This window comes from Chlorocebus sabaeus, chromosome 8, assembly GCF_047675955.1.
Source record: "Chlorocebus sabaeus isolate Y175 chromosome 8, mChlSab1.0.hap1, whole genome shotgun sequence".
In the NCBI taxonomy this organism is placed as follows: Eukaryota; Metazoa; Chordata; class Mammalia; order Primates; family Cercopithecidae; genus Chlorocebus; species Chlorocebus sabaeus.
The window spans coordinates 132,008,938-132,030,707 of NC_132911.1; the positions used below are offsets into that span (position 1 = coordinate 132,008,938).

Sequence of the window (21,770 nt, forward strand, 5' to 3'; positions counted from 1 at the left end):
CATTAGAAGAATGGGTCTCAAAAGGTGATGGGACTTGCCCAAGGCCAACTCAGAAACGTATGGGCATAACTCAAGTTAGATCTGGGGTTTCTGACTATCTTTTTTTTGTTTGTTTTCTGTTAGCAGTCACTCCTCTTCCACCTTTCTCCAGGCCCACATTGCATATTAAATTGATTAGTCATATTAATATTAATATCACTTGGATATTAGATTGATTAATAATATGGTAGGTATAATTTAAACAACTACCACATGTTAGTCTCTGTCCATTCATTCATTCAACAAATATTTATTGCATGCCTACAATGTGCTAGGCACTGGAGATACAATAGCAAGCAAAAATGATAAACTCAGCCATTGTCAAAAATGTCATCAACAAAGATATAACTAAAACTGTGCAATCTCTGAAGGCAAGAGATTTGATGTGGTAAGAGATTATGATGGTAAGGGCAGGGCTATTAGTCTAGGGAGAGCTTCCTGAAGGAAGTGAAAATTCTGTTTGTGTGTTGATCAGGTCTAAAAATCTCAGTATCATCCTTGACTTCTCTCATTTTCTTACACCATATATCCTATCCGCTAGCAAATCTGGTTGGCTTTGCATTTTAAATATGTTCAGAATCCAGTTGCTTCTTACCACCTCTGCTGCCATCCTCCTTTGCCCAAACACTTCTTGTCTCTTGCCTGTATTGTTGGATTATGGTGTCTCTGCTTTCACTCTTGTCTATCCATGCTCAAATATATTTGGACAATGCTGGGTCAAAATAAATTTCCAAGTCTTGTACTGCCACAGGACTTCTCAGAGGCTTTCATATAGTAACAAATGTACTGACTCTCCAAGAAGTGGGTGCAGTATACAGCATATTACACACATTTGACCACAGGGACTCTTTTCTTATAGTGCATTTCACACAACTGCTGTTCCATGGAAGACATCCTGAAAAATACAGAAAATGTTTATGAAAATATTAATACATCACATAAAGGATTATTATTATTCCACAGGAGTACATGATGGGGAATGGAGCCACCTACAACAGTTTCACGAAACAGGGAGTTAGGTTTACTGAGTCCTAGCTGCAGTTACGTTTTTCTGAGCTGTGTGGCATTCAACAAGTTATTTAATGTCTCTGGGTTTCCTCATCTGTGAAATGCAGACAATAATTCCCGTCCTGTCTACTTTTCCAGGCTATTGGAAGAATCAAATAAAATTAAAAATGTTAAAGAAAGAGCATCCCCTTCCTTCCACTGTACCAAACATGAACTAAACCCAACACCATTACTGTGCTAGTGTGGACACTTAGAAAATCATTAGTATTTTCAGTTACACGATCTCTGCACTTAATCAATGAGCAACACATTAACATTTGGTTTATTTGTTTAAGCAACCAGGAGCAAACCCCAAAGAGTTGCTAACTGTTGGCTGGAAATCAAACAAAACAAAGAATTAATTGGAGCTAAGGCTGTGGAGAGTGCCAGCCTGTGACATGCATGGAAGACAGCAAGGAAAGCCTGGAGTGACCTGGACTGCATAGCAGAAAGAAAAATTCCTGCAGGGACAATGTGAAAAAGACTAGGGAGGTAAGAGAAGCTGAAAATACAGCACTGTAGGTAGAAGGCTGTAAAACTGGAATGATGCTAACAAATACTTTATTATTACCTTAGCTGATAGCAGTGACATAATGGCCCACACAGAATCATTGAATAGCATTGGGTATGGTAATTCAGGGAGAGCCAATGGGGCAATGTGGAAACTCTAAGCTGGCAAAATTCTGTGGTTTTTGTAAAGTGCTTATCCAGAGTACATGGTTCATTCATGCCAGGTCAGCAAGAAGCAGCTGCAGATGTGATGCTGATTTCCCTTTTGGGCTAAACCTCTACAGAGTTCCCTTTTTCTCTAAGGCTTTTGGCTGTGACTGATGAAGTAGCCTTAGGCTCAGGATTCTAACACCCCACAAAAACAAAAATTGACAAACGGGATCTAATTAAACTTAAGAGCTTCTGCACAGTAAAATAAACTATCAACAGAGTAAGCAACCTACAGAACAAGAGAAAATGTTTGCAAGCTATGTATCCAACAAAGGTCTGGTATCCAGTGTCTATAAAGAACTTAAACAAATTTACAAGAAATAAAACCAAACAACTCCATTAAAAATGGGCAAAGGACATGAACAGACACTTCAAAAGACAACATATATGAGGTCAACAAGCATATGAAAAAAAGCTTAATATTACTGATCATTAGAGAAATGCAAATCAAAGCACAATGAGATACCACCTTACACCAGTCAGAATGGCTATTATTAAAAATTTTTTAAATGACAGATGATGGCAAGGTTGCAGAGAAAAGAGAAAAATTATACACTGTTAGTGGAAGTGTGAATTACCTCAATCATTGTGGAAAGCAGTGTGGTGATTCCTCAAAGACCAAAACACGGAACTATCATTTGGCTCAGTGATCCCATTACTGGGTATATACCCAAAGGAAGAGAAATCGTTCTGCCATGAAGGCACACCCACACATATGTTCATTGCAACACTATTCACAATAGCAAAGACGTGTAATCAACCTAGGTGCCCACCAATGGTAGACCGGATAAAGAAAATATGGCATATATACACCATGGAATACTATGTGGCCATAAAAAGAATGAGCTCATGTCCTTTGCAGGAACACAGAAGGAGGTGGCAGCCATCGTCCGTAGCAAACTAACACAGGAACAGAAAACTAAATACAGCATATTCTCACTTATAAATGGGAGTTAAATGATGAGAACACATGGACACAAATGGGAACAACAGACACTGGGGCATACTTGAGGGTGGAAGGTGGGAGGAGGAAGAAGATTAGAAGAAATAACTATTGAGTACTACGCTTGGTACCTAGCTGATGAAATAATCTGTACAACAAACTCCTGTGACAAGAGACTGCCTATGTAACAAACCTGCACATGTTTCCTTGAATCTAAAATAGAAGTTTAAAAAAATAATAAAAATAAAAAGGATTCTGATGCCCCAGACTAACTTACACTCAGTAAATACATTTTGATGTATTTGTGGGCCAAAGCTCCTCATGGAGATGACGATGATGATGATGATGATGATGATGATGGTGATGACTGTATTGATAACGGTAATAAAAAACATGGCTTTCATATGGAGTCAGGTTACATGAGATACAATACTCTTTCAGAGGGACAAAGCATGATTCAGAGGATGGTGATGGTGAGGTCTAGAGGAGCAAGAGACTTTTGCTCGATGGTCATATAGCAGCTTAGAAACCACACTCATGGTCAGGTGCGGTGGCTCACGCCTGTAATCCCAGCACTTTGGGAGGCCAAGGTGGGCAGATCACGAGGTCAGGGGATTGAGACCATTCTGGCTAACATGGGGAAGCCCTGTCTCTACTAAAAATACAAAAAATTATCCGGGCATGGTGGCACGCGCCCATAGTCCCAGCTACTCAGGAGTCTGAGGCAGGAGAATCGCTTGAACCCGGCAAGCGGAGGTTGCAGTGAGCCGAGATCGCGCCACTGCACTCCAGCCTGGGTGACAGAGTGGGAGTCCATCTCTAAACAAACAAACAAACAAACAAACAAACATAGTCATATCTAACCCCCTTAAATGATGGCCTGAAGTTGGTATTGAAATCCCCTTTGAATTAAAAAGGGGAACCCAAGTTCCAACAATTTACTGGAGGTCACATGGCAGAGAGAGACAGCAATGGGGCAGGAAGCAAATCTTTTGTTCTTCCATTGTCTTTGTTTTATATAATGTGCTTCTCTGGCCACCAGCCGGTGGGGTCATTAAACCTTTTGGGCACTCAATCCTGGGGAAAAATATCTTGCTGGACTCTTTAATATTTGAAATGAATCCCACTGGATAAGAAGTTTCATGTTTTGCACCACACGTTCTCATTCATAGGTGGAAATTGAACAATGAGAACACTTGGACACAGGAAGGGGAACATCACACACTGGGGCCTGTTGTGGTGTTGGGGGAGGGGGATGAATAGCACTAGGAGATATACCTAATGTAAATGATGAGTTAATGGGTGCAGCACACCAACATGGCACATGTATACCTATGTAGCAAGCCTGTACGTTGTGCACATGTACCCTATAACTTAAAGTATAATAAAATACATATATATGTGTGTATGTATATATATATAAAGAAGTTTCATGTTTTGGGGCATTTGTAAGTCAAGATAGTCTAAGCTGATGGCAAAGTTAAGTAGTCATCCAACCTGTAAGTTAATGCTTAGAAGTTTTACTTGAGGAAGCAACGTATGGTCATTAAAAACTACAAAGTTTTCCTCCTCAAATGTGGCACTTAAATGCTGTGTGACCTGATGTGTCCGTGGTTCAATTTCCCAGCTGTAAAGTGGCGTTCAGAATACTTCCCACCTTTGTAGGATTGTTGAGATGGTTACACAAACATGTGTAAGGCACCTGGGATTGTGCGAATGTATGTGAGCCACATTGTCAGGCACACACAGGCTTTACAATTCTTGTGTATTTTGTACCTGTTAGTTTTGCTTTCCTACAGTTCACCATTCTGAATGGTAGTTATCTGGCCCTAATAGACTAACAGGGCTTGGAGGGCAGGGAGCGTCTCATTCACTGCTGTATTTCTAGTACCTGGTGGAAAAAAAGTCTCAGAAAACAATTGTCGATTGAATGAGGGAATAAATAAACATATGAATAGCTGTTTAATACAGCCAATTAAAATAACAGGTAAAATATTTACATTACTTGTTTTATTATTTGTGAAGAGTCACAATTTCTTCTGACACAGTAAAAAAAAAAAAAATTAAAAAGCAAGAGGTAGATAACTTCTTAAAGTCTTGTCTTTCCTGTACTCATACATTGGCCAATATAAATTAAACTACTGAAGGTGACAGAGCCAGTGCTTATTGGCCAAATACTCTGCCATTAATTATTTGTATCATCTAGCATATTCCTTGATTGTGTATTAACAAAAGAGGGCAAAGCCTATGCTATATTCTCTGTTATAGTCTGAGCAGCTAAGAACTGTGCCTGCCACCCAGTACGCACTCAATATTTATTTAAATGAATAAAGAAATTGCTGCTAAGTGTTCTTTCATTATTGTTATAAGCTCATTTGTAAGGTAGTTTAAATCCAAAGCACTTTTTCCACCTACCCCTGGACCTTAACATTGAGCCTCTAGTGTCACAGGCAAGAACCCAATAGAATTAAAAGGTTTTTGTTTGCACAAAACTATTTGCCAGGATTACTAAGCAAACAGGAGAAGTGGAACAAAAATGATAAAAACAATTTGTGGTGCTTTCCTGTGGGATTTTTGGAGGTTTTTCAAAGCATGACTAGTGAGTAACGTAATTGACTTTTGGAGGAGAAGGGGAAGAAAAATGGACACATGATTATGGACTTTGTCTCCTATGAGCTTTGTGGCTCTATCCAGCCTTTGCAAAACATCACTTTTTTGGAATGGTCTATAGCTAGGTACATAGGCCAATGGCATTCACTGGAAACACAGGGAGACTGGTCTTCCTCAGAAATGAGGGTTCATTACATAACAGAATCCAGGTGGCAGCACAGTCAAGGGACAGGGAGCAGTGACTGAACTCAGGTGATCAGTGGTGGCACCTTAATTGCCTGGTTCAGTAATGGACACAAATGTTTAGGTAGCTGTTTGATTTCTCACAACTAGAAAGACAATAGCTCACAAAACAGGCTGGCAGCTCATTTGGTTTGAGGTTAACATTATTGTTCCCATTGAACAGATGAGGAACCTGAGCCCTGGAAATTGTGTTGAACGTGTTTGAGGTTACCCCACTAGGTTACCCAGGTCCAAATTTTGAGTTTTCAGTATTGTGTCATGAGCTCTTTCCTTACAGTAAAAAACTAAAAAACTTAATGTTGTCTAGCTACTAGCCCAGAAATTGGGAATGACTCATTATCATCCTGTAATTACTGGTTTACTCTGAAGCTGGCCTGCATCTCTGGAAAGCTCATGGTATAGAGATGCATTCAATAGTTATGATAGTTGTTTTTTTTTCTGGGGGCTGTGCAGTGCAGCCTAGTGAGGGGATGCAGGATAGTTGATCCCAGGGGATTTAAAACCCCTGGAATTTTAACAACTCACAAATATTGAGTACTTGCTAAGGGCAAGGTAGAACACTGAAGGCTCTATGTACAGGAGCTCCCCCAGTCATTGTAATAACGTTTTGAGATATGCATCGTTTTCATTTCCAGTTAATGTTGACTGAGACTGAGGCTCAGAGAAATTGACCTGTCCAAGTTTGCTCAGCTAGAAAGTAGAAGAGCTGAACAGCAACTTCAGGTAGGTTGACCAATTCATCCTGGCTGTGCAGGTGCTTGTTCAATAAGAAAAGACTATACCAGTGGTTCTCAAAATGGTATTAGGACCAGCAGCATTGGCATCAATGGGTAAATTGTTACAGATGCAAAGTCTTGGTCCCACTCCAGACCTACTGAATCAGAAAATCTGGCAGTGGAGCCCAGAAATCTGAGTTTTAACAGTTTTCCTGTAGGTCTTGCTGCATACTCAAGTTTGAGAACTTCTGGACCATACTAAATCACTGTGCTATCAGGAAAGAAAGGACTTACACAGAGCACTGAGCATACCAGAGGGGCTTAGAGCCTTGGGAAGATGTTCTTCCAAAAGATGCTGTTATTTTGGGCTTCTGGACCATAACTGAGGGAGTACAGTGGAAGCAGAATCTCTTAAGAAAGAGTATGTGATGGGAGGAGATGGTAGAAAGAGGTGACATCACAGCCACCTTCTGAGAATATGATGTGTTTGTAGAACAGGTGTTGATTATCCACTAAGTCTCACTGAAGTCAAGTGACTTGGTCAAGGTTGGGTAATCAGTGACAAATGAATGGACTCAAACCCAGTCCCCTGGCTCGTTAGAGAGTATGTTAAAGCTACATTTCCTCACTAGAGTAGGGTGAGGCATAGAGGTTCAGTGAGCATCTGAATCATGAGAACCTCTCCTCAGTAACTGTCACAACTTCTCCGGACTAGATGAGCTAGAATCAAAAGAAGAATTAAAAAGATAGTAATTTGTTGGTCCCAGGAAGGAGGGAAGACTAAGGCAAGAATTCAGAGACAAGCACTAAGGAGACGAGGATGTCTTCAAGGTACCACTCTGGAACCCATGACTGTCTCCTTATCGTGATCATCATTGTTACCATTTATTGGGTTGCACATGCTCTAGTATGTTACCAATCAGAAAATGCAACACAGGGGACCTTGAGTTTAATTCCCAATTTTGCCAGTGACCCCAAGTAGGTTATTGAGCTTCTCTGAGATTATTTCCTTATGTACAAAATGAAGATCATCAGAGTTCCAACCTTATGGGATTTGAGGGAAGTTTTAAAAGAAAGAATGTATGTAAAACTCCTAGATTGTCTAGCTCATAACAGGTGCTAAATAAACATGCACTGTGTTGTTATTAACTTATCCAAAGGCTGGTTCACAGGACAAGGCAGCCATGCACATAAAAGGATGCCTCAGTGAGTGAGGATGATAATTTAGCTGTTTGTGGACGCATAAATCTCCCACTACTTGTCCGTTGCCATTCTTATCTTTACTCTCTCATCCACCACTTCAGTCCTCTCAGACCCTCACTCAGAGAGAGTGGTCTTAAGAAAGGACTCCTTCAATTTCTTGTTCCCAGAGAGGCCATGGGTCCATCTCATCTGCTTCACTGTATCACCCAACACTGTGTGCAGCGTCCAGGGCATTAGAAGCTCACTCACCTGGACACCAGCTGCAAGGAGGTGGCAGGTAGACAGGAATGTTTTCAAGGGATCTCATCTGGACATTCCTTCTGATTGATTGCTTAGCAGATTCCTGGCAAAACAAAGTTTTCTGGACCCTCTTACCTCCTTTGTCTACTTAAATGACAATAATATTTATTGATCAATTGCAATAGGCCAACCATTTTATGATACTTTAGAAATGTTATTTCATGCAAATGATGCAATGGTATTTGTAAAGTGAGTATAATTATTTCTACTCTTACATCTTAAATGATGTAAACAGTAATAGATTTTGGAATCAGGATTTAAATCAGATTTCTGGCTCCAATTTAGTCTTTTATCAGTTGATGTCTTAAATGGCTGCTTCCTCTTAAACAAAATGAATACCTTGATAAGGAGGCCCCTTGGCAAGGCACATGGAGGAATGTTTTGTAGCGAAGGGGCTTGATTCCCTTTAAATTAAAGACATCTTTCTGCTCATGCTGGTATGTGATTTGGCTCCTCTCCACTCTCTGGCCATATCTGTGTGATTATGCCTTTTAACTTAGCCTTGAAAATGGGCAATAACTCTACTCAGAGTCAAATTAAGGGGTGGACTAGACAGGAAGTTGCCAGAGGATTGATTCTATAATAGGCTCTGAGACATCACTGGAAATTTAATGACATGGAACACAGTTTATTTATTAATATTCCTTACATGGAGAATTTTGCTTGGAAAAAATGTTTGATAAGACACTGAAGGTGGAAAGAGGTACCAACAGAGTTATCTTCTAGGGATGGTGGATCAGGTCAGTGCCAGGAAGGTATGCAAGTCTGGGCCAGAGCTGAATTGTCTGAGAGGACAGAGGGGAGGCTGAGGCTGCTACCAAAAAGCTATTTTCTCTGATTTCCCCATACAGAATAGATGGCTAAACAGTTAAAAACATATTTCCTTGAAGGAGCACTGAATCATTCCCCTGCCCAGGGTGCTCCCACCCCTGAGTAAACCCCTGATGCTGCTCAGAATGCTCCATGGGCCCTCATGCCCTCATACTCTTTTCTCTTTTTCCTTCTCTTTCTCCTTCTCTGGACATTTCTGTGCAGTGTTCCATTCTGATCTCCAGCTCTGGGTCATTTTCCACTACAGAACAACACCTGCAGCCTGGACAAGAACAACAGAGCATGTGAAGGGCAGTGGTAAGACCTGAGAGGCAGAGACAGAGGGCTGGGTTCCAGGACATTTCTAGCATTAAGAAGAGGAGGCTGGAATTTGGAATCTCTTGCTCTGCCTCTGCCTGCATGCCTCGACCAAGATTCTTGGGCTCATCCATAAAACAATATGAAAAGCAAACATTGTTTGAGCACTTAACTATATTCCAGGCACTATTCTCAGTGCTTCATGTGTTTATGCAAATAATTCTCATAATAATCCCACAATATAATTACTGTTAAAATCCTCACTTTAAACATGAGAAAATGGAGGCACAGAGAGGCTGAGTAACTTGTTCAAGTTCACACATCTAGCAAACAGGGCTCAAATGCCAGTATTTTGGTGCCAGAAGTTTCATTCTTAATCACTTTGTGATACTGCCTCCCTGAAGGGGACAGAAAGCATTGGTGAAGGTAAAATGAAGTCATGTATCTAAAATCTTTTTGGAAATTGAAGTTGTTTGAATGTGAATATTATTATTATTCACCCCCTAAATCTTGAAGAACGGAAGAACAGAAAGATGCCAGAAGTTTCATTCTTAACCACTAAATCTCTGCTATTGGCAGAAATCCCCCTAAATCTCTGCTATTGGCAGAAATAAAAATGTGAATCTAGAGATGCCTAGAAGGGAACGGAACTCACCCAGGTGGTGTATGTAGATGGAGAAGGGGCTGCCCCTTTTGCCAAAGAGTGAAGAGAGATTTGAGTTGTTGCTCACAATTGTGTTTTCTGTACTTAGCCCATGCCCAATGCACAGTAGAACATCAGGTAATATTCATTAAATAAGTCTGGGTTTGAATCCTTTCTCTGTCCATTACCTTGGGTGAGTTATTGAAGTTTTCTAAGCTTCACTTTCCTTTCATTTTGGAAATAAGGGTTTGGGTACCTACTCCAGAGGTCGTGAGGCCTAAATCTAGATAAATGTGGATTTTGAATAACTGATAGTTGCTGATATTATTATACTAGACCAGTGGCCAACAATCTTTTCCTGTAAATGACCAGGTATAAAAAATATTTTAGACTTTGCAGAGTAGACTGTCCCTGTCACAGAAACTCAATGCTGCCATTGTAGTGTGAACATGGTCATAGACAATTCATAAGCAAATAGACATGGCTGTGCTGCAATGAAGCTTCATTTACAAAAAGAGGTGGCAGACGGGATGTGGCCCTTGGTCTGTAGTTTGCTGACCTCTGTATTCTATGGTCTGAGCAGTGTGAATCTGAAAGGTGCTAAGCCATATTAACAGACTGAAAATGTTCTTGAACTTCCTGGGCCGATCTTGTCTCTTCATTCCTTTCCAGCGTTAAGGAATGAGCAACATTTTCCTGGCAGAGACAGTGTGCTTGCAGGGGAATCTGTTCTCAGAGTTTGTGTTTGTTTGTAATATTTCTTTAACAAGTGTGAGTGGTGACAGCCCTTCCTCCCACATATTTTCCTTCTAACTCCTTGTTTCCTGGTAACTGTGCACCTTCTCCACATACCTCTAGAGCTAGTCTATGGTGAGAACACATAGAATTTGGGAGTCTGGAACTTTGCTTGACTCCCAGATAGAACCTTAGTAATACAGTATATTTATCTAGAATAAGTGATGTGCTGAAAAATATATTAAAAAGATGGTGATTAAAAAAATGTGGTGGGGTCTTGGAAAAAGAACAAGGTAAAAATACTATATTTTATATGTTAAAGAGAATGAACCAAATGTGCTTTGGGGTGTGGAGAGAGAGAGAACATCAGTAGTATTTTAGTGTTTACTGTTTCTCAATTATCTAAAAGGGGCCTGAGACACCACAGTTGATGGTTCATCCGGAACCACATGGGATGGGTAACCATGGCTCCACATGGGAACATGAAGGGGCTGTTAACACAAGAAGAGGGAAAGATGATAGAGACTTAAAAACTGCATTTAATCTGGGTAAATATGAGGTGGCTGCCCAATCTCACTCTTTTGAGCATCTGTTTGCTCTCCTGTGCAGATGAAAACAGATAATGTGAAAAGCACTTTGCCCATTGCTTGGCACAAAATATATCTAGAATAAGTGGATACTATAAGTTTTCATTTTGTTCATTGATATTATTAATAAAACCTGACATTTCTTAAATCTTCACAAGCGTTAGGCCTATCTGAGCTGATCACATACTTGCTGGACTCTGATGCATGTCACCTTTCGATGTCATCGAGGACCTACTTCCTGTACATCTTTCTGTTCTTCCATTCTTCAAGTTTCAGCAATGTTTCTCCTTATGGTTGCAATATGGCTGCTTCACCCCCAAACATTTTATCCTATCAGAACATCATGTCGGACAAGAAGAAAGGGGGAGGGCTGGCAAAAGGGCCTCTTCTCCTGTGCTTTTCTTTCTATCTGGGAGGCAAATATTTCCAAGAAGGCCCCTTTCAGACTTTCTCTTACATACCATTGACCAGAAATGTGTCACATATCCAGCTGTAAACAAATGGCTGGCAAAGCGAGTGGGTTGGCTGAGAAGACTCAGGATTGATCCATGGGACTGAAACAAGGAAGGTGATTTGGTACGCAGGGTCTGATGAAAAAGGTACTTCCTTTCTCATCCCTCCCTTTTCCTTGAGAAACAAGTATGCTGTTTTCGTCAGTTCCTAACACAGGGCCTGGCCTAAAATGGCACTCAATATGTATTTGTTGGGGATAAATAATGACTAAATAAGTCATGAATAGAATGTTCTTCTTTTTGCCTTTTTTCCATCTAGAATTCTGGTTTCCTCTTTCCTGAGTCTGGGGTAGGCAGCCATGGAGCTATTCTTTCAGTTTGACAATGACTCTTTCTAAATTTGGTAATGTGGAAAGAACTGAATATGGCTTGTCACACTGTCTGCATTCAGCCTTTGATATGAGTTGGTCAGTGTGGTCAAAGACAGGCCAGCATGGGTGAGGTTGATGGTACACTCAAAGGTTGCATGCACAGACATGACCAAGCCCTTTCTAAGCAAGATTGGAAGTCAAGATAAGCTTGTTCCCTTTAGTCATCTCTTTGGGCAGGTTCCTATGGCTTTTCAAGGTCCCCTGTTAGAATGTGAACAAAATAACAGGGATCTGCACGAAAAAACCTTAAGAGAAATGATTTGAAATGCACTAAGCACCTTGGAAGCACTAGTTGTCAAGCCTTTAATGAGATAATTATAAATGTCCTCTACTTAGCACATAGCTCAAATGGTCTACAACACCTTTCTAGGCATCACTTTGTTGATCTGGTTTGAATGAAGCACTGGAAAATATTTCTTTAAATACAAGGTTATTCTTGATTATTTGTGGTTTCAGTCTTTTTTACCCACACTGCTAGGCCAAAATGAGGATTTTTATGCTCATAACTGGAATACCCAGGGGAAGAAGACAGAATGGCAGAGTGGTTGTCTAATCTGACTTGAATCTGATCACTATCACTTATTAGTGTGATACATTGGGCAAATAGCTTAATGTCTCCAATGTCAATGTCTCAATTTCCTCATCTGCAAAATTGGGCAATAATCGAGCGTGGTTCTGGCATGGTGTATGGCATATTGTAAGGGTCAAATAAATGCTATTTTTAATTGCTTTTGACAACATGTTATATTCTTCAGTTTGTCATTGAAAGGCATACTTAACAACTATAGTTGTCATCTTTGAAAAGTAGACTATGCCGTGTGGATATCCCAATTTCAGCCCATCCAACAACAGTCCGTCAATGTTGTAAGAAGGTTTCTGTAGTCTTGGAATGGTTCTAGGCAGTAGGATTGTATTGACCAACTGATGAGGCCTCATGCCGCTGAAGACCTTGACCAGACAATTAAAGTGGTTTAAAAACACTCAAGAAATAGATATTTCTTTACTACGCAGAAATGAGTTTCTTTAGGTTAAATAGACTAATTATGTTTCTCAAAATAGATACTTCAGGTTTCTTGATTGTGTCCTGCAGTTGGTGTGAAACATGAAGTCATGTAACACTGCAGCATGGAGTGCCTATAAAACTAGGAGCTGGGCAATGTCAGTTTACCATACCTGTTTACTAACATCATGGCACTTCACACAAGTGATCTCACTGTTCTGGGACTCGGCTCTCTGATCTCTAAAGTGAGTAAACACTCATTCGTGTCATTTGGCTGGTTATTCCAGAGTAAAAGATAAAATATTTCATTATAGCAATCATTGCAGTTACTGTGGTATTTGAGGAGTTTTTTCAGAAGCCAGAAATTTCTTGGACAAGGGGTATGAGAGTCATTGTTTTTCTATCATTAATTCTTTCTAACTCTCCGAAGGTGAGTTAAAAAAAAAAATCTTGATAATCTGAAAGTCTGAATGAATGAATGTGGAAGTTTGGGCCCTCTGAGAAGCACACACAGAGGGCAGGATTAACTGTGCAGGAGATTTGTTAGAGGAAACACCCATGAAGAAAAAGAGGAAGTAGAAGGCAGGGAGAGGCTTCAGACCTGCTGCAGGTCTCACGCCTGTGAAAGGAGAGGAGGAGGAAAGAAAATTGAGTGGCAACGAGTCTCAGATTGTAGTACAGCTCTACATTCTAGAATTTGGCATGATCAGAGGGAGTTCTTGAGCCTGTGTGAACATTTTCATGCCTTAAAACAGGGGCCCCCAACCCCTGGGACATGGACCTGTACTTTTTCCATGTCCTGTTAGGAACTGGGCTGCACAGCAGGAGGTGAGTGGTGGCCCAGCCAGTAGAGACTTATCTGTGTTTACACCTGCCCCCCATTGCTTGTATTACCTCCTGAGCTCCACCCTCTGTCACATCAGCCGTGGCATTAGATTCTCATGGGAGTGTGAACCCTATTTTGAACTGCACATGTGCGGGATCTAGGTTGCACACTCCTTATGAGAATCTAATGCCTTATGATCTGTCCCCGTCTCCCCTCACTCCCAGATGGGATCATATAGTTGCACGGAAACAAGCTCAGGGCTCCCACTGATTCTACATAATGGTGAGTTGTATAATAATTTTGTTATATATTACAATGTAGTAATAGTATTAGTAGAAATAAAATGCATAACAAATGCAATGCAATTGAATAATCTCAAAACCACTCTCCTGATCCCACGAGTCTGTGGAAAAATTGTCTTCCACGAAACTGGCCCCTGGTGCCAAAAAGGCTGGGGACTGCTGCCTTAAGGAATGGGCGCGGACCAGCCTCCTTGCGGTGTGTAGTCATTGGCTGGGGGCTGCCTATGGGAGGCGTGGCCATGACCTGAACACAGCAGATATCAGCAGCTGTGGCATTCAGTCAGCTTCTCATGGCAGGAGATCTGAGCAGTATATTTTCATGGACAGCCCCTAAATTTCCTGAAGTTTTCTGTTTTGAAGACAGACTTTAATGAGTTTGAAAAAAACCCAGAACATATGTGATAATAGAGATTTTTTCACTCTAGATCAATGTTTCATTCCTTCGTTTGATTTTCACTTCCTCCTCTGTTTCAGCTAGGCCAACCATGTTGAAAACCCCACCCAGGTTTGTAGAGTTCCTCATTTCACAATTAAAAATAAAATCTGTATGTGAATAAGCCACTTGTACTTCCTTTGTTTTACCTGCTCAGGGAATTATGATGTACTTTCTTGAGTTTCACGTGTTTTCTCCCTTCACTCCCTGGTGGCAAGGTCTTTGTTTTGGGATGACGACATGTGATAGAGAAACCATAAGTTATGTTCCATGAGCAGACACACATAGCTGTGTGGCCTTGGGCAAATTACACACCTCTCTGAGCCTAAGTTAACCCTTTTATCTAATGAAGTTATCTACCTCGCTGAGATGTTATAAATATTAGGAGAGATAATAAATATAAAGTTCTCAGCACAGTGCCTGGCACACTGTAGGTGTTTAATAAATGCGGGATGAATGAATACACTTGAAGACTGTAGGCACACAGGCCTTTTTTCCTTTACCTACCTTCTTCCGGTGTTCCAACCCTATGCAGTCAGAGGATTTAGATGAGAACAGGCAGATGGATAAGAGACTAAAACCATAGCAACAAACAAGCCATTCTTGAGCATTTATTGTGCACAGCCACTTGGTTAAACACTGCAGGACAAGAGGAGGGCACTGACTGAGGCACAGTTTCTGGCCTTGTAGAGGTTGCATTTCCCCATGGCATTAAGCATTCAAAGGTATGATGACTGGGGACATGGGGTGGGGAACAGGGTGATTAAAGGCATGGTCACAGGCTAAGGGTGGCAGCTTGGGAGATGGTGGAAAGTCTAATGTGAGGAAACAGAAGATGTAGCTGGAAAGTTGTCTTGGGATCAAACTCCTGAGGGTTCTGAAAACCAAGCTGAGGAAACTGGACTTGATTCTGTAGATAGTAGTGAGTCAATACAGGTTCTCAAAGAGAGACTTGAAATGGTCCAGCTCATGAGAAGGATTCACTGAGAAAGAATACACTGAAATGGCATGACTGAACAACCCCAAGGCAGGCGGTCCCCCTTGGTGGGTTGGGCCAAATACCGTTGTCAATAAATGAGGGTTATAATGTCTTTATTTTCGTTTTCAATACAGGCAATCTCCAATAATGGACCATTGAGAGCTAGCATGTTGCTCTTCCCTGTGGGGAGAAACACAGGGAGCGAAAGTTTTAATCTCTGTTATAAATGAGCTTGCTTTAGTAGAGGGGAGAAGAATCACACTCGCCTACTAAGTCACATTTGTTCAATCAGTGACATTTGCTCCGAGCTCCTACTGTGAGTCAGGTCCTGTGCCAATGGCTAGGGTATAAAAGCAGGCATATCGTCTGCCCTCAACGGGCTTTGCCTTCTATTGGGATAGCAAAACAAGTAAGTGACTGCAGTAGCACAAGACTAAGGGCCAAAAGGAATGGCACAGACAGGGAGTGATACGGAAATTTGCTAGGAGAAAGAGAATAATAGAAGATAAAATAGTAGAGAAAGACTTCTCAGAGGGGATGAGACCTCAACTCGGTTTTAAATTTATTTATTTTTTACAAATAATAGTTGTACATATTTGGGGATATGTGTGATATTTCGATACCCATATAAAATGTGTAATAATCAAATCATGGTAATCAGGATATCCATCACCTCAAAAGTTCATAATTTCTTTATCTTGGGAGTGTTACAATTCTTCTCTTTTAGTTACATTTTGAAATATATAATAAATTAGTGTTAACTATAAGTTCCCTTCTGTACTATCAAATACTAGAACGTATTTCTTCCAGCTGACAGTATTTTTTAAACTCTTTAACCAATTTCTCTTTGGGGGGATTTGGGGAGTAATACAGAAACTTGGAAGTGTAGTATATAAAGAACGAGAGTATACCCACTGGAATCTGACTGGGTGGTATAGACGCTGAATCCACTTCCTAGCTGTGCTCACTAGAGCATGTTGTCCTCTGTACCCCAGTGTCCTCACTGTTAAAGTGGAAACACTGGTGGGAGCTCACACGTAGGGTTGTTAAGTAGACAGAGCATGGGTCAGAAATTCTTTTCTGTAAAGGGCCAGATAATAAATATGTTAGGCTTTGCAGGCCATTTAGTCTCTGTGTCAACTTCTCAACTCTGTTACCACAGTGGAAGGCAGCTGCAGGCCACAGGTTAACAAATAAGTGGCTGTATTCCAAGAAACTTTATTTACAGACACCAAAATTTGATTTATGTCATTTTCATTTGTCACAATCTATTACTATTGTTTTGATTTTTTCCAATCATTTAAAAATGTGAAATCCAGCTGGGCACGGTGGCTTCTGCCTGTAATCCCAGCACTTTGGGAGGCCAAGGTGGGTGGATCACTTAAGGTCAGGAGTTTGAGACCAGCCTGACCAACACGGTGAAACCTTGTCTCTAGTAAAAACACAAAAAAACCAGCCAGGTATGGTGGCACACGGCTGTAATCCCTGCTACTTGGGGTGCTGAGGCAGAAGAATCTCTTGAACCCGGGAGGTGGAAGTTGTGGTGAGCTGAGATTGTGCCATTGCACTGTAGTCTGGGCAACAAGAGTGAAACTCCATCGCAAATAATAATAATAATAATGATAATAATAATAATAATAATAATAATAATAATAATAATGTAAAAACCATTCTTAGATCTCTGGCTATATGAAAATAAATGGCATGCTGGATTTGGTCCACAAACCATAGTTTCCAGCCCCTGTGATAGAGTAACAGACTCCAAAGGTCAGCTGTCATTATTTTTAACCTTACTTCTTAGACAGGAAAATGGAGTCTAGAGTATTCATACAAGACTCCAGAAAGAAATTTTTGCCATGTGGGGTCTCATCAAGTGTCTTCTACCAGCTATATATACGTACAAGGGAAGTGCAAAGAATTCTGTAAAAGACTGATTTCTTTTGCTAGCATAAATAATACATCTGAATTCTAAAGGAGCCTCATCTTCCATGCAAGGCTTTACTTAACAGAATATTTAATGTGATAGGATTATGCTCTACAAGACCCACATGAAGAGTTCTGCCCAGCTAAGGGGGAAGCACTATAGCAACACAGGGCATCAGCTCTGAATCCCTTCCTGTATTAGGTTGTTCTTGCATTGCTGTAAAGAAATATCTGAGACTAAGTAATTTACAAAGAAAAGAGATTTAATTAGCTCACGGTTCTGCAAACTGTACAGAAGCATGATACTGGCATGTGCTTGGCTTCTGGGGAGGCCTCAGGGAACCTACAATCATGGCAGAAGGTGAACAGCCAGTAGGCATATCACACGGCAAAAGTAGGAGCCAGAGAGTGCGATGGGAGAAGTGCTACACACTTTTGTTTTGTTTTGTTTTGTTTTTTGAGACGGAGTCTCTCTCTGTCACCCAGGCTGCAGTGCAGTGGCACAATCTTGGCTCACTGCAACCTCCGCCTCCTGGGTTCAAGTGATTCTCCTGCCTCAGCCTCCCGAGTAGCTGGGAATACAAGTGCATGCCACCACGCCTGGCTTATTTTTTTTTGTATTTTTGGTAGAGATGCAGTTTTACCATGTTAGCCAGGATGGTCTCCATCTTCTGACCTCGTGATCCACCCGCCTCAGCCTCCCAAAGTGCTGGGATTATAGGCGTGAGCCACCATGCCCGGCCGGTGCTATACACTTTCAAATGACCAGATCTCACAAGAACTCATCACTATCATGAGGACAGTACAAAGGTGATGGTGCTAAACCATTCATGAGAAATCTGCCCCCATGAGCCAATTACTTCCCACCAGTCCCCACCTTCAACATTGGGGATTACATTTTAATATGAGATTGGAGGGGGCAAACATCCAAACTGTATCACTTCCTCAACTGAAATTTCTCTCCACTGATCAGCTCTCTTTATGTATGATTTCTAGAGCTCTAAAAATGGCAGACACAGGAAACGCAGAATATCCCAAACAGCGGAAGTAAGGTAGCCGAAACGAAAGCACATACCTTCTTCAGCGAGTGATAATTATGTACTTGGGGTTTGGCCACAAATCCAAGACAGAAATGAAAGACCTATCTATGAGTACAACAAACTCATGTTTCTTTTTGTTTGTTTTGTTTTTTTTTAAAAGAGTTAAACAAAACAAAAAACACTTGGGAATTTTTTTACTTTAAAATAACACTTAAACGTTTTGAATGATCTGTGACTTACTCTTTTCCCCCAGCTCAGCAAGCTCTGTGCCCTCCTCCTCATTTTCTGGGGAAGAAGGAATGTTTCAGCTAAAAACCGGTGTCAATCACTGTGTGAAGAAAATGAACAGGCAGGATGTGCCTAGGAACAGTACTTAATTTGAAAAGCTTCATTTTTCCCTTAGCTTGAGGGAATGTGTATCTTACATTTGTGTGTTGCCTGGGTATTTGGAAGCCTTTTGGGTACAGTTAGCCCATTTGTTTCTCAGAGATTTTTTTAATTGTAAAAAAAGTACTTGCATGCCATCTAAATTTACTACTTCTCCTTCTCCCACCCAGAGTAAACCAAAAGAGATGGTGCATTCAAGGAATCTAACAAACTTTCCCTTAGCTGATCTCCCTGACCCCCACTTCCCATCCGTCTTTGTTCACAAAACAGCCAGGGTCATTTTTCAAAGACACACTGTTGCCTCCTCTGCTTACCTTCCTTGGGGGGCCCTCATTGGCCATGGGATAAAGTCCCATCTTCTGAAACGACATATAAGTGTCTCTAGCATCTGAGGCTATTCCTGTGTTTCCAGTTACATGTCTTCTCTCACTGTGGACTCTGAATTCAAGTCACTCTGTGGTGTCCAAAAGTCACAGCTGGCCCACATCCCTGTGCCTTTGCCCATGCTTTCCCCTTGGAATTGAGTGCTTTCCACCCAAGATCAGCCTAACTTGGGGGAAGCCTGGATAGAACAAAGAATCCAACCTGAGGAAGCTCTCTAGCAACCAGGCCTCTCAATTCTCCCTCACCCCTTTCAAATAGCAAATGTGTCCATTATTTTGAAGAATGAGAAGTGCAAGAGTGGGTGGAAGAACCCATCCCTGCATCCGCCTCAAATGTCCTGAGCATCCTCTCTGTATTGGGTGTGGGAATGTAGCAATGAATTAGCCCTCAGTGAACTCGCAGCTAGCAGGGAAGATGAGAGCAGTCCATGAACTCCCAAAACACCAGGCAGGAACTAATAAGAATATGTACAAACAGAAGTCTCCATAGAAAGCTCAGAGGAGGGAGAAACTATATGAAGCTGGAATAATCAGAAAAGACATTTTGGAGCATTTCCCCTGTGACTTTAACCTTGAAAATAAGAAATATTTGAATATGCAGAGAGGGTGGGAGAGTTTTGATGCCAGAGTTCATTCTGTGCAAAGACAAGGAGGTGGAAGATAAACTGGGCTTTCAGAGAACAGAGAGCCTCAGCTTGGCAAGAGCAAGTGGGAGCTGAAGAAAGAAAAGATAGACTAATGGGTCAGGGATAGACAATGGAGGAACCAAAGGTGTTGGCTGACAGCTAACCTGCAGATTCCCTGCTCCCAGCCATCCACAGACTCAGAAAGCTTCTTTCCTGATTCAAATTGAAAAAGAGGTTGCTTGGCAGCCAGAGATTGATCAGGACGCTGCTGGTGTGCCTTCAGGCCACCAGCAAGACAGTGCCAATGCCTTAAAATTGTATTAGAGCAATTTTGTCTATTTTGACTTTCTACTGAGTTTATTAAAAGCATGTTCCCTGAAATGGAAGATAAGGGTCAACTGCTGATAAGAACTCAATTGAATTGAAAAGAAAAAGTCAGGCCAGGTGTGGTGGCTCACACCTGTAATCCCAATACTTTGGGAGGCTGAGGAGGGCAGATCACGAGGTCAGGAGTTCCAGAGCAGCCTAGCCAATATGGTGAAATGCGTCTCTACTAAAAATACAAAAAGTAGCCTGGCGTGGTGGCATGCACCTGCAGTCCTAGCTCCTCAGGAGGCTGAGGCAGAAGAATCGCTTGAACCCGGGAAGCGGAGGTTGCAGTGAGCGAAGATCATGCCACTGCACTCTAGCCTGGGAGACAGAGTGAGACTCGTCTCAAAAAAAATAAACAAATAAATAAAAAGGAAAAGGAAAAGGAAAAGAAAAAGAGGAATATAAAGTTATCGTGTGTGTGTGTGTGTGTGTGTGTGTGTGTGTGTACTCACCTTCTTGCAGAGAGGTCAAAGAACTTTTCCAACATCATCTCTTCTGTAGGGCTCGGTGCTCTCTGTGGCTTGGTAAATGAGGACATATTTGAATGAGAATAAAGGTAATCAGATAATTACTTTTATATCGATGTTTTCCATGCAAGAAAGTATTTAGTTGGCTAGAGCTGGTTCTTGACTCCTGGGCTGATTGGACTCTGATTAGAGTTCTACCACCTGGCATGTCTAGTCAACAAATATTTTCTGGGCCCCAACAAGGCATCAGGAACTGTGCTATGTCTTAAAATAGGAATGTTGGGTGGAGGCACAAAGAAATAATGGAAATGACCCGTCTTCTTGAGAACTGTGCATCTAATGGAGCGAATACATATGTCCAAACACTTTTGGTTCAATGTATTAAGGGACCAGGTGAAAGTAGGCACTGAATGCTGTGGGAGCCCAGAGGGGAAACACCTCATCCAGCCTGAACTAAGGATGTTGGAAAGGGCCAGGGAGGGTTATCTGAAGGAGTTGACACATCAGTGCAATTAGCATCTTCCAGTGGTTGATCCAGCTTTAAAATCACAGCACCTCAAAGCTGGCTATCCCTGAGGTCACCGCATCTGTCAGACTTAATAGTCATCACCTGTTTAATTGTCTGATGTTCCTCACAGCTTCAAAGAACAAAGACAGTTTCTGTTTTGCTTATTATGTGTCCTCACCACATAACAGTGCCCAGCACCTAATAGGTACCTTAAAAATATGGGTTGTATGTCAAGGGAGAAAATATTAGCACATGAATTTTCACCTGCTCTCCAAGTGCTAAGGGGAATCCTCTTGTAATATTTAACGACTGCCTACTGCATTCTTAACTCTGAGCCAAGTCTAGAAGGAAACAATAAAATCAGGAAAAACGTAGTAAAATGTTTGGACCACAAGACAACTTGGACATCAGCTGTTTCCATAACTCATTTCTACTGTAAAAAACAAGTTCAGAAAAGTTGCCTTGTAACTACTAGTACAAGGTCACCCAGGTACTTAGTAGCAAGCAACTCTGAAATCCAAGCATCCTGAATTTCAGTCCTCAGTTCCTTCCTCTGAGCCATGGGTATTGTATCAGTTACAGACACTTGCAGAGGAAGCACAAAGGAGTCTGGAAAGGACGTACTTCTTTTGCTGGCATACAGAATATGTCTGAATTCTAATGCAGCCTCATCTTGCAAGTAAGGCTTTGTTTAACAGAATATTTTATGTGATAGGATTATGTTCTA

The 21,770-nt window shown here is 41.3% G+C and overlaps 1 long non-coding RNA gene across 1 annotated transcript in view; it reads left to right on the forward strand.

Moving 5' to 3' along the window:
- LOC140712247 (uncharacterized) overlaps positions 1 to 21,770 on the forward strand; it is a 120,942-nt gene that overhangs the window by 51,556 nt on the left and 47,616 nt on the right. The window contains exon 6 of the long non-coding RNA XR_012093769.1: positions 1,383 to 1,578. This is a non-coding gene — a long non-coding RNA (uncharacterized lncRNA). The remainder of the gene's footprint in view (positions 1 to 1,382; positions 1,579 to 21,770) is intronic.